The sequence below is a fragment of the Mercurialis annua genome, linkage group LG6, assembly GCF_937616625.2.
Source record: "Mercurialis annua linkage group LG6, ddMerAnnu1.2, whole genome shotgun sequence".
Taxonomy (NCBI): domain Eukaryota; kingdom Viridiplantae; phylum Streptophyta; class Magnoliopsida; order Malpighiales; family Euphorbiaceae; genus Mercurialis; species Mercurialis annua.
The window spans coordinates 14687967-14700480 of NC_065575.1; the positions used below are offsets into that span (position 1 = coordinate 14687967).

The window sequence follows — 12514 nt, forward strand, 5'->3', positions numbered from 1 at the left end:
TGCTTTTTGTTCTTCTCATGTTTCTTTATTGATGATTAATGGTGTTACTAGGTGGTGTTAGGAGTTTGGACTTTATCTTATTATCATGATTTATGTTTGGGTTTATTAATTATATTATGGAAATCTTGTTCTTTCAATGGTGTTATAATTTGGCGGAGATTTGTTTGTTTAAATTGGAAGAGATGGCTAAATGGTCAATGTGACCATTAATTTATTTTGTTTAAATCAATTGAATCCCTCAAGTTGTTTTTATCTATTGGTTTTGTTTCGAGGATAACTTTTGGATTTTGTTTGATTTATAATTTAATAAATTAAGAACGAGTAATTAAATTGATTTTGTTTTTAATCTACGGAATTAGTTCCGACTTTTAATTTGGCAATTTAATTAGTGATTATGATTTTAAATTACTTGGGCATTGTTATTTTAAATTTAGATATTTTATTAATCTTATTATATTTAAATGATTTTGCATTAATTTGCCCATTATTATTATAAATTGGGAATTGGATAATTATTTTAATAATTATTTTGTTAAGTGGTTTAATGTGCCAATTTGACTAAATTTATAATTTAGCCTTTTAAATTGTTTATTAAATTATTTAGAGAAGTAATTGTCGGTAATATTCGATTACTTGGGTTTCAAGCTATTGAGTTCCATATTTATATTTGACTAATATTTTTATAGAATTATAATTATAAACTATGGTTTATAATTTTTTTAATATCAGTTGGGTCGGTTTAGACTTGGGTCGCCGACATGTGGGTTTAGCTTGGTAGTTTTAAGAAACTCGGCTAACCCACTATTTGAGTAATTTATTTAAGTTATCACTTAAATATTATTTTAATAATATTTTATGGATTGGATTTTAAGTGTGAACTCAATAGTGTTGAATTATTGACGGACACTATAATTTATTTGAGAATTGTGTTTCTCTGTGATTTTATCTGGCTTACTAATTGTGCTAGTCCTACGTGGTGTCTAGTATTCTTAGAGTTAGGGGTTGGAGTGATTTTAACTTATGATTAATTTTTAGACTCTTCGACTACTCGCGCTCAGAAGTCGAACCAGGGTTAGCTGTTTGCCAAGAGTCACGTGGATAAGCAAGCAGTGAGTTTGTAGTGCTATTTACCGCTTTATTAAGTACCGCATCGTATTTTTAGTATTATAAGTGTTTTGAACTGTTTTTACGGATTATGGATCTGGATTGAAACGAGCTGCTCGATAGGCTTGTATCGAGACTGTGTGCACCAGTATATACTCTGGGATCGGCAAACTATGGTTTTGCTTACGCTGGTAATTTGACGAGGATTTGTTCCCGTCCACTCTGGATTTATTTTACAGTATGTTATGTCATACTTACGCTGGGATCATTTCAATACTGTTATTCCATAATCATATTATATTATTATAAAAATGTTTTGATTTAAGGGTTTTAAACTTAATAAATGTAAATAGTATTGCGAACTCATCTCAGTATATCTGACCCCGTTGTTTTCCCAAATTTTCCAGGTTTATGATTTGAAAGTTGGTCCACTCCGATTCTTTTGATTCCTCGGAGGTTTTATTGTTATTAAACTAGATTCTGTTTTCGAACTCTTAGACCGCAGTAGAACTAGCTTATGTATTACATTTGTTATTGCACTTTGCAATTGTCGATTTAATCGATTAATTATTGTTGGCATGTTTACACTGGAATATTTTATTATTATATTTAAGGCATGCGGTGGAATATTTCAGATACTTAAGTTATTTATATTAGAACTGTATTATAAATTGCTAGACTTAGGTTGGAGTCTCGGTTGCCCCCGAGCAGTTTTCTGCAGGTTTAAATGTTTATTTGATTCCGCGAGGCTTGCTACGGGTTTTGGTACAACCATACCCATACCCTAGCGCCGGCCACGATTCATGAAATTGGGTCGTGACAAACTTGGTATCAGAGCTTTGGTTTCAAACCAAGGCCTTTCATCGTTAAGTGTTTAATTGTTTTGGCATGTTAAGTGGTTAATTACCTTAGGAACTACTGCGGAATTAGGATTCGTGTCTTGTCTTTTGAAACGTCATCTTTTGTTTTCAAACTTTCTGCCTACACCTATAGGATGGTGTCGAGTCAATCGTGTCATATTTGATCTTATGCTAAGATTTTATGTGCTAACTGTTATTTCACTTAAGTGATCCTTTTAATTGCTTTTGATTTCTCGGAAATCTTATGATTGGTAATTTGTCTAAATTCATACTTGTCTATGACGTTGTTTGTCTTACCATGTTGATGTGGCGTTTCATTGGGTAAGAAACTTTGATCTTATGCCTTTAATGGTTTTATAACACTAGGTTATTTGGTGAATAGGTTTATCTTTGGCCGAGAACATGGATTAAAAAAAAAACAACTTTTGTTAGACTTTGGTTTTGTTTCTGGTATAAATGATTTTGATTGAACAATCTTTTATCACGTTTTACGACTTTACGACCTCATATTGGTTTAGCAATTCTATATAAAAAAAATATATTTTGGTCTAACTGGTGTTTTGGACATAAAAGTTGGATGAGTAGTCTGAGTATGATAACCTAAAAGGTGATTTTCATTATGTTTCCACTAAAATAATTTTTCTGGTATTTCAAATTTACTTTGACTGGTGATTCCAAAAGAGTTATTTTTAAAATAAAATTATTTTGTAAGATGATACCATTTTAAAGATTTAAAATACTTTTGTAATTTTACCAGGTTGTGGTTTGTTTACACTTTGGTGTCGTTAGTTTCATACTCGATTTGCTAGTATGTGTTTTCTAAAAGTTTGTTAAAGATTAGTTGTTTTCTCACTTAAGTGATGAGTCCTATGTTGCTATTTGGGTGACGTCGAGCTTTATATTTTTTTTTTTTTTTACAAAAAAAGTGAGATTTTGTTTTCAGTGCATTTTCCGGATTTACAAATATTTAGAATACGTTTTATAAACGTTTGTTTTGGGTTTGACTTGGATCACCCAAATTTAGGAGTTGGGCTTGGAAGTTGTAATGACTCGGCTAACTCGATGGTTTTACGAATTAAGATACTTGGGTACTTTTAAAGCAATTAACTTGTAAAGGAGATTTTTCCGAAAAATGTTTTTTTTTTTTTTTTTTTTTTTTTTTTTAAAAAAAAAAACCATGAGGCTCAAACTTGGACTTGAAAAGTTTTATAATTGACTTTAAATTTCAAAATGAATTTTCAAGTGCACTCTTATAAGATGATATAATTACAAGTTGACTTTGATACAAAAATTCAAGTGTTGTAGCATGTCTTGATTTTGGTATTTTAAGTATGTTTGGCTGATTTTGCTGAATGTCATGTTCGGTTGAGCTAATTTTATTATTTCTATTTTGTCTCTTCGTTTGGAGTAACACGTGAGATGAATTAATTCACGTGGTCATGGATGGCTTAACTTGTTGTATGGTCTTAATTTGTGAGTAAGATATTTGTTTAGGCCCCAGTTTCCTTTGTCTTCATTTTTAGTTTCGGTGGATTTGGTGTTTTGTTTGTTAGCCGAAATCATTGGGTTTCGATATCGAGGAAGTTGAGGAACTTTTTTTTTCCCTTTGAATGGTTGGTGGTTTCTAATTTTACTGGAAAAGGATATTAGAAATCCTGACCCGAGATGATCAATCGGTGTATTTAATGCGCTGGTGTTTTCATTAAGTTGATTCGGTGTGATACGGGAACTGATGGTAAATTTTGTAGTAATGTATGTGATTTGTTGTTTTCTATGAATTAACTTTCAGTTTATTTGGAGATGTATTGGATATTACTTTATGCTTATGAGTTTTATTGGAGATATTGTTTTGATTTGTTTTGGTGGTATCGTATGATTTGGTAGATTGTCAGTATAGAATTGAAGGAATATTTTAAGGTTGCGTGCGAGAATTTAGTTGTGCTAAGTGCGGTATATAGTTATATGTAGATTAGAAAACTTTCGAGGAAAATTTACGATTTTGATTAGAGGATTGTTAGATTAAGGGATTTGGTTATACTCCATTTATGTTTTTTTTTACACTGGAATTTTAAAAGTAAGTTATTTATTCAAATGTTTCGGTATATTGATATAAAGGTGTTTTCGTAAACAAAGAGATATGCATCACTAAATTTTACATCAGAGTGGAAAGAAATGAATTTTGTCAAATTTGATTCAAAAGGAATAATTAATTTTTCGGTTGAACGATTCTTCAAATCGTGTTTTTGTTTGAGAGTAAGACTTAAGAGCGACTCAAATTTTGAGTATTTTGAAACTTCAATGTGTATTTTGAATACGGATAAATTTTTTCCATAGTTTTATTATTTACGAGAAAAGGATAAATTATCTAGCAAGTTTGATTTACAGATCACATAAGTATTATCAGTTGAACGGTTTCACAAATTGCAAACTTATTTAAAAGTAAGGGGAATCTGTGAATTTAAAAATGCAAATATTTTGAAAATTTTCAGGGGTTCACAAAACTGATGGTTTTCCAACAGTAAAGGTACTTCGATTTTGATATATAAAAAGAAGGTGTAAAATGTTAAGTCTTTTCAAGGAGAGGTGGAAATTTCGAATATAAATGTTTTGCGTAATTGAAAATTTTATACTTTCATCGGTTGGTTTTGAGCATAGCTAACAATCCGGTCGGGTAAATTAATCGTAGTGATTTCTTGTTGTATATGAGGTCATAGTCAATCGATGGAATAATTTTGAGAATTTAGATTTGAATTGGGTATATGAACTAGTTGATTTAAAAAAAATCTGATGATTGTGTTTGGTGAGTTTCGACAACAACATTGGTTGGTCGACACTATAGATTGAAGGTTTAATTGTTGAGAGTTTTGATATCGTTCTGTTTGAATATTAAAATCTTTTTGTATGGAATAAGGTTAAGTTTTTGAGATATAGTTAGGATGTAATAAGTTGATGATTAGATACTTAGGTTATTACGACCTATTTTATTTTTGAATGATTGAAGGAATAACTAGGATTGAAATTTTGTTGCTAATCCGGAGATTCTGTTATCATGAGATAAGTTTACGTATTCTTTGGAATGACGGTAAGAGTTTTGTGTTTATGATTCACGAAGTTAATGGTATTATCGAAATTGGTGTTAATCGTTGGACCAAATGATTCAAATAGTGGTTGTTTTTGATCAAAATATTATTTAGTTGTTGTGGAGTATTGTTATTGATTGCTTTGAGTGTCGAGCTCATTATAAGTGGATAAGTGAGTAGGTGTTGTAAGATTCAAGATTATATCAGCTTGTGTTTCAAGTACCCTGTATGAAACGATAGAGTTTGGAATTGTACGAACTATAGTTGAGCTTAGGGCTTGTTCTTGCACTTGATTATGTGGAGTTAGTAATCATATAGATTTAAATTAGTTTTGAAAGCCATCTTGTTAAAGAGTATTTGTGGCTCTCGATTGCATAATTGTTGATTATTCACATTTTGTTGATCGATTGATCGTTGGGGCACTAAGTTCTTAGAATCAGAATTTTGCGCATAAGTGTGTTGTGACCGTTTAAACTGCGAGTCAGTTGCAGATTTAAACAAATTTAGGTCGAGTTTTTCATAGGTTGGGGAGAATGTAATGCCCCATATGTTTTCGGCGTGTTTCGTCTTGCGTTGACCTTTCCTAGTGGAAATTTTGTTTGGAGTTATCATTGCGAGAGATTCGAGGTTTCGTTCTAGATTATTTTAAGTTTTTCAGTCAAAACTTTAGTGGGAGAGTTTGTTTTTTTTTTTCCTCGTTGATGTCACCTAGATTTGGTGTTATCGTTTATGCCAAGTGAAAGTTAGCGTTATTACCGTTTGTGACCATTTAAGATTATTTAGTGTATGAGTTGTAGTATTGACTAATTATTCGAGGAACAACCTGTTGAGTTTTGCTTACGCAAGCGCTTAAGTCATTAAACATAAAATTACCATATTGTCGCTTGTGGTGCCATTTTTTTTAGAATGTTTGTTATTCTGGATGTTATCGAACACTCTGGGTGCCTGTTATTAATTGTTGACTAGTTAAGTAATGTTGAGTTCCGTTGCTTTTCAAATTTCATGTTGTTTTATCAAATGAATTTTCAGATTTTAAACATTTAATTATAATGGGGTTTCCTTAGTTTGGGTTTGACTTGGGTCGTCCGACACGTGATTTAAGCTTGGAAGTCTTGGTTGACTCGGCTAAGTACCATTTTGTTTCTTTTAAATTGTCTTACCAAATGGTTTGAAAAGGTTTCCGGATTATGTTTTCAAATGGAACTCGATAGAGTTTAACTGCTGTATGGTTTTAGTTTTATTGGTTACTTGGTTGAGTAATGTTTTAAGAGACAGAGTTCGTTACGCATAATTATTATTATTGTTGTCCTTGATTTCCTTTGGTATCTGGTTGGTGACTTTTACGTTGGTTGTGTGCGTTTTGTATATAATTTTATGTTGTGTATTGCGTTAGTCGTTTTTGTTTAAATTCGAGGACGAATTTTTTTATAAGTTTGGGAGAATGTAATATCCCGTATTTTTAAATTATTATTTTTTTTATTTTTTAATTATTATTTTTGCATTCTGTCAAATTTTAGGTAATTTATTATTATTTTTATTAAATTTTTATTTTTAACTTTATTAGAATCGCTCGTTGATTCGATCGTGGTTCGATTCATATTTAGTTGGTATTATTAAATCTTAAAAGAAAAAGAAAAATAGAAATAAAAGAAAAAAAGTATTTAAATAAAATATAATTCATGCATGAAAGCCATGCATTTACGTTGGCAATTCTCCCTTTTAAAGCATAATAAGCCCATTCCCTTTCAACATAACAAGCCCAACACTTCTCTTTTTAAGCTTAAGTATAAGAAACAGAAACCATCAGATGCGTTTCTTTTCTTTCATCCGTTTTCTTCTTTTGAATTTAAAAACCCTACTCATTCGTTTTATTCTGGAACCCTAGCCGTCTCCCTATCTCAAAAATATTCAGAAACATTACGGTAATCATTCCTTTTCCTTTCTATTCAAGATTCGGTAAGTATTATGTTACTTTGTTTATTTGATTTCGATATCGTCAAATACGGTTCTTGATTCCTATCTCGTTGTTTTAGCTTCACTCTAAATTTTCTTTGACGGTTCATATCGACTCCGCGATCTCTTCGATCCTTACGTGTATGGAATCAATAAAGGTACGTTCAATCTCTTCGTTTTTCGTCGTACGGTTCTTCGCCATCATGTTTTAAATTTCTGCCGTCCTTTGCTTTACTTTATGTTATGATTCTAGGTATTGCTTAAAGGTTTAGTTGTTGCTTAAGGTTTAGTCTTATCTATATTAATTGTTCAAGCGTGATCGTTGCTTTGGTTTTATACGGTCGAGCCGTGGATGCTCCTCATGTGGTTTGGCTGCCATCATTTTTGTTCATGCTTTTTGTTCTTCTCATGTTTCTTTATTGATGATTAATGGTGTTACTAGGTGGTGTTAGGAGTTTGGACTTTATCTTATTATCATGATTTATGTTTGGGTTTATTAATTATATTATGGAAATCTTGTTCTTTCAATGGTGTTATAATTTGGCGGAGATTTGTTTGTTTAAATTGGAAGAGATGGCTAAATGGTCAATGTGACCATTAATTTATTTTGTTTAAATCAATTGAATCCCTCAAGTTGTTTTTATCTATTGGTTTTGTTTCGAGGATAACTTTTGGATTTTGTTTGATTTATAATTTAATAAATTAAGAACGAGTAATTAAATTGATTTTGTTTTTAATCTACGGAATTAGTTCCGACTTTTAATTTGGCAATTTAATTAGTGATTATGATTTTAAATTACTTGGGCATTGTTATTTTAAATTTAGATATTTTATTAATCTTATTATATTTAAATGATTTTGCATTAATTTGCCCATTATTATTATAAATTGGGAATTGGATAATTATTTTAATAATTATTTTGTTAAGTGGTTTAATGTGCCAATTTGACTAAATTTATAATTTAGCCTTTTAAATTGTTTATTAAATTATTTAGAGAAGTAATTGTCGGTAATATTCGATTACTTGGGTTTCAAGCTATTGAGTTCCATATTTATATTTGACTAATATTTTTATAGAATTATAATTATAAACTATGGTTTATAATTTTTTTAATATCAGTTGGGTCGGTTTAGACTTGGGTCGCCGACATGTGGGTTTAGCTTGGTAGTTTTAAGAAACTCGGCTAACCCACTATTTGAGTAATTTATTTAAGTTATCACTTAAATATTATTTTAATAATATTTTATGGATTGGATTTTAAGTGTGAACTCAATAGTGTTGAATTATTGACGGACACTATAATTTATTTGAGAATTGTGTTTCTCTGTGATTTTATCTGGCTTACTAATTGTGCTAGTCCTACGTGGTGTCTAGTATTCTTAGAGTTAGGGGTTGGAGTGATTTTAACTTATGATTAATTTTTAGACTCTTCGACTACTCGCGCTCAGGAGTCGAACCAGGGTTAGCTGTTTGCCAAGAGTCACGTGGATAAGCAAGCAGTGAGTTTGTAGTGCTATTTACCGCTTTATTAAGTACCGCATCGTATTTTTAGTATTATAAGTGTTTTGAACTGTTTTTACGGATTATGGATCTGGATTGAAACGAGCTGCTCGATAGGCTTGTATCGAGACTGTGTGCACCAGTATATACTCTGGGATCGGCAAACTATGGTTTTGCTTACGCTGGTAATTTGACGAGGATTTGTTCCCGTCCACTCTGGATTTATTTTACAGTATGTTATGTCATACTTACGCTGGGATCATTTCAATACTGTTATTCCATAATCATATTATATTATTATAAAAATGTTTTGATTTAAGGGTTTTAAACTTAATAAATGTAAATAGTATTGCGAACTCATCTCAGTATATCTGACCCCGTTGTTTTCCCAAATTTTCCAGGTTTATGATTTGAAAGCTGGTCCACTCCGATTCTTTTGATTCCTCGGAGGTTTTATTGTTATTAAACTAGATTCTGTTTTCGAACTCTTAGACCGCAGTAGAACTAGCTTATGTATTACATTTGTTATTGCACTTTGCAATTGTCGATTTAATCGATTAATTATTGTTGGCATGTTTACACTGGAATATTTTATTATTATATTTAAGGCATGCGGTGGAATATTTCAGATACTTAAGTTATTTATATTAGAACTGTATTATAAATTGCTAGACTTAGGTTGGAGTCTCGGTTGCCCCCGAGCAGTTTTCTGCAGGTTTAAATGTTTATTTGATTCCGCGAGGCTTGCTACGGGTTTTGGTACAACCATACCCATACCCTAGCGCCGGCCACGATTCATGAAATTGGGTCGTGACATGATCAAAGGATGAAATTTGGACAAAATCGAGCAAAATTAAAGTTGTAAAGAAAAACAATTGGAGGTGGCAACTTAAAGGACCTAAGAGGACATTTTGACATGATAATAAGACCATATCATATGAAGAAAGGGAAATTTAGATTTTTACTCCAAAAATAAAAATATTTGCACATTTTACCTCAACACGAAAAAATTGCAGAAAATACCTCACCTTTTTTTTTCAGATTTGTGTTTTTACTCTGGATATAAAAATATTTATGATTTTACTCCATTATCATCTGGTTATCATAAATCCTTCTGTAATTAAATTTTGCGTACGTTATCATCCAATTATCATAGCCTTATCATACTTCATTATCATCTAGTTATCTTACTGCAGTGTTATGATGACGACATGATAATATATTGATACTGACATGATAATCAGACACTGTTTTATCATAACATAATCATAGATATTATCATAACATTATCATCTTGGTACCATAAATATTATCATCTCGGTATCATATGATAATGTTATGATAACGATATATGATAATATTATGATAACGATATGATAATCAAACATTATTTTTTGCATAATGTTTTTTCTCTGCAATGTTATGATAACTACATGATACTACAGTAATACTCATATGATAATCAAAGGATGTTTTTCTGTATTGAAATTAATTTTTTTGCAGTGTTATGATAATGTGATGATAATGCAGTGATACTCATATGATAATCAGATGCTGTATTATTTGAAGAAAATCGTTTTTTTCATTATAAAATTGTTTTTCATGCAGATTTTTAGATCTAAAATTGAAAAAAATCAAAAAGTAATTTATTTAGATCTGAAAGTTAACATAAATCGTATTAATCAAAACGAATTAAGAAAAAAATTGCTAAAATCAAATATGGAACGAACGGAGAGCGACTTTAGAATGATGGCGGAGCGGCGGCGAACTGATGGCGGAGCGACGAAGAAGAAGAGAATAAAATGGAAAAGAAAAGAAGAAGAAGAAGAAAAGAAGAAGAAGAAGAAGAAAACGACGGAAAAAAACAAACAGAGTAAAGGAAGAAGAAGAAGAAGAAGAAGAAGAAGAAGAAGAAGAAGAAGAAGAAGAAGAAGAAGAAGAAGAAGAAGAAGAAGAAGAAGAAGAAGAAGAAGAAGAAGAAGAAGAAGAAGAAGAAGAAGAAGAAGAAGAAGAAGAGAGAAAAAAAAAAGAAAAAAGTGACAGTTGTCACGTAAAATAAAACAAATATGGTTAGAATAAAATAATAATAAAAGTTAGGCGAAATTATAATATAAACATGTGTCAGAGTAAAAAAAAAACAATAAAAAGGTGAGGTAATTTCTTCATGTTTTTCTTGTTGAGTTAGGAAATCAAATTATTTTTAAAAATGGAGTATTTATCCTAATTTTCTCATGAAGAAACTCAGCCGAAACTCAGATTTTCAGAAATCAAATCGTTCATCATCTTCATTTGGATAAATCAACATTCAAATCTTCCAAATGCCATATCTTCTTCGTTTCTCAACGGAATTGGACGATTCTTGCGGCCACAGAACGAGGGGAACGAGAGCTACTCATCAAGCCCAGAAAATCAAGGCAAAAGTCGATGTTGCTCGGTTAGGGATTCTAAACTCAGTTTGGTTTTGAGTGAAAAAGATGAGGTTGATGATTCTAATGCTTAAAAATAAAGTTTTTGGATTGTAATTGATTGATTAAGCTAAGTTATATGGTTTGTGTGATAGGTATGAGGGCTTTTATTGTGTGTGTGCCTTAGGGTTTAAAGGTAGAGGTGGCCGGAGCAGGCCATGGTGGACGGACATACTGGACCTGGCAGTCCAGTAGGAGCACCACCATGATGAATGCAAGGTAGTGCCGAGCTGTAACAGCTCTGGTACGATGTACCAAAGCTTAGCAGCCCCTCCGCTTACCAAAACAGGGGAGGGAACGGAAATGTGAATGGGGTCAAGCCGCCCCTTCCCCGAGGTCCATTAACGCTCGTTTTGTGTAAAACGTCAAGTTACGCAAACTAGTGTCGAATTGGACGTAAAATGGGTTGTGAAAGCAAACTTGGAGCTAAGACATTATCGATTTGAAAATGGTTTCATATGACGTGTATGGGATACTTTTAAGTGTTTAAAACGCTAAGGAAATGCGTTTAGGATTAAGTGTTTTAGGTTTGAAAACGTAAACTAGAAAGTTGGCGAAAAATGCTATAAGTCGAGTTTGAATGTTTAAGTTGATTTTTGGTTATATTATAACCATCAAAGATATAAAAAACTTTTGATATAAAGATTGAAAGTTTAATGTATTTAAGTTATTAAATACGTTATTGACTTTAAAAATATAAACATTGGATCTGAGAAGTTAAAACCAAAATTTAAAGAATGTCGAAGTCATAAGTCAAGGTTAAGGAGTCGACCTAAGCTAATAACTTAGGTTTATATTTATTGGTTACACATTTATAATCTAAACATATTTACATTGTATCTTGTGACTAACGCATTGATGGACTTCAGAAGCGACGTGTTTGGCTTAGTGGGATTCGGCCACTATTTGGATATCTTGATTTGGATAGCGAATTCCGTGAGTTTTTCGCAAATTATTTACGCTATGATTATATTATTAAAAATATTATTTATAAGTTATTAAAATACATCGCACTATATAATAATTGTTGTGATTTGCAATTGTATGAACTAAATGGTTATTCTTCCGTGAGATACACGACATATGACTTATTGTAAGGGTATATATATATATATATATATATATATATATATATATATATATATATATATATATATATATATGCATTGATAATTTATGTTTGACAATTAAATTGTGTATTGATTGATTATATATTTGTGAATGAACTATATATTTGGTGTTGGATCAAATTGTATATCATTTTTTTGTTGTTTGTTCTATGTTTGAAATTTGTGTGTGATATGAAGAAACGAGCTACCTATTGGGCGTCAATAGGTCGTGTCATCACCGATGTCTATAAGAGTCTAAATGTCTGTACTTAGAATTGTTTGACATGAGCTCAATATATGTTGATTATGTTTGGGTATCGGAAAGGAGGATTATGTTGATAGATACAAGGTTAACTCGGTAGAACTATGTTGAGACCCGTATCTAGTGAGTTAACTCGGTTGAACTATCTCGGGACTCACAACTTGGGATTAAGAGTGGCAT

At 31.3% G+C, this 12514-nt stretch overlaps 1 long non-coding RNA gene across 2 annotated transcripts; it reads left to right on the forward strand.

The window, feature by feature from the left end:
* Positions 1–6659: 6659 nt before the first annotated feature.
* Positions 6660–9223, forward strand: LOC126686194 (uncharacterized). 2 transcript variants are annotated; one of them, XR_007643818.2, is made up of 4 exons: positions 6660–6966; positions 7078–7155; positions 8424–8497; positions 8900–9223. It is a non-coding gene; the product is annotated as an uncharacterized LOC126686194 (long non-coding RNA). The 2 variants fall into 2 exon arrangements; XR_007643821.2 differs by having other exon boundaries at positions 6661–7000.
* The last annotated feature ends 3291 nt before the right edge of the window (positions 9224–12514 follow it).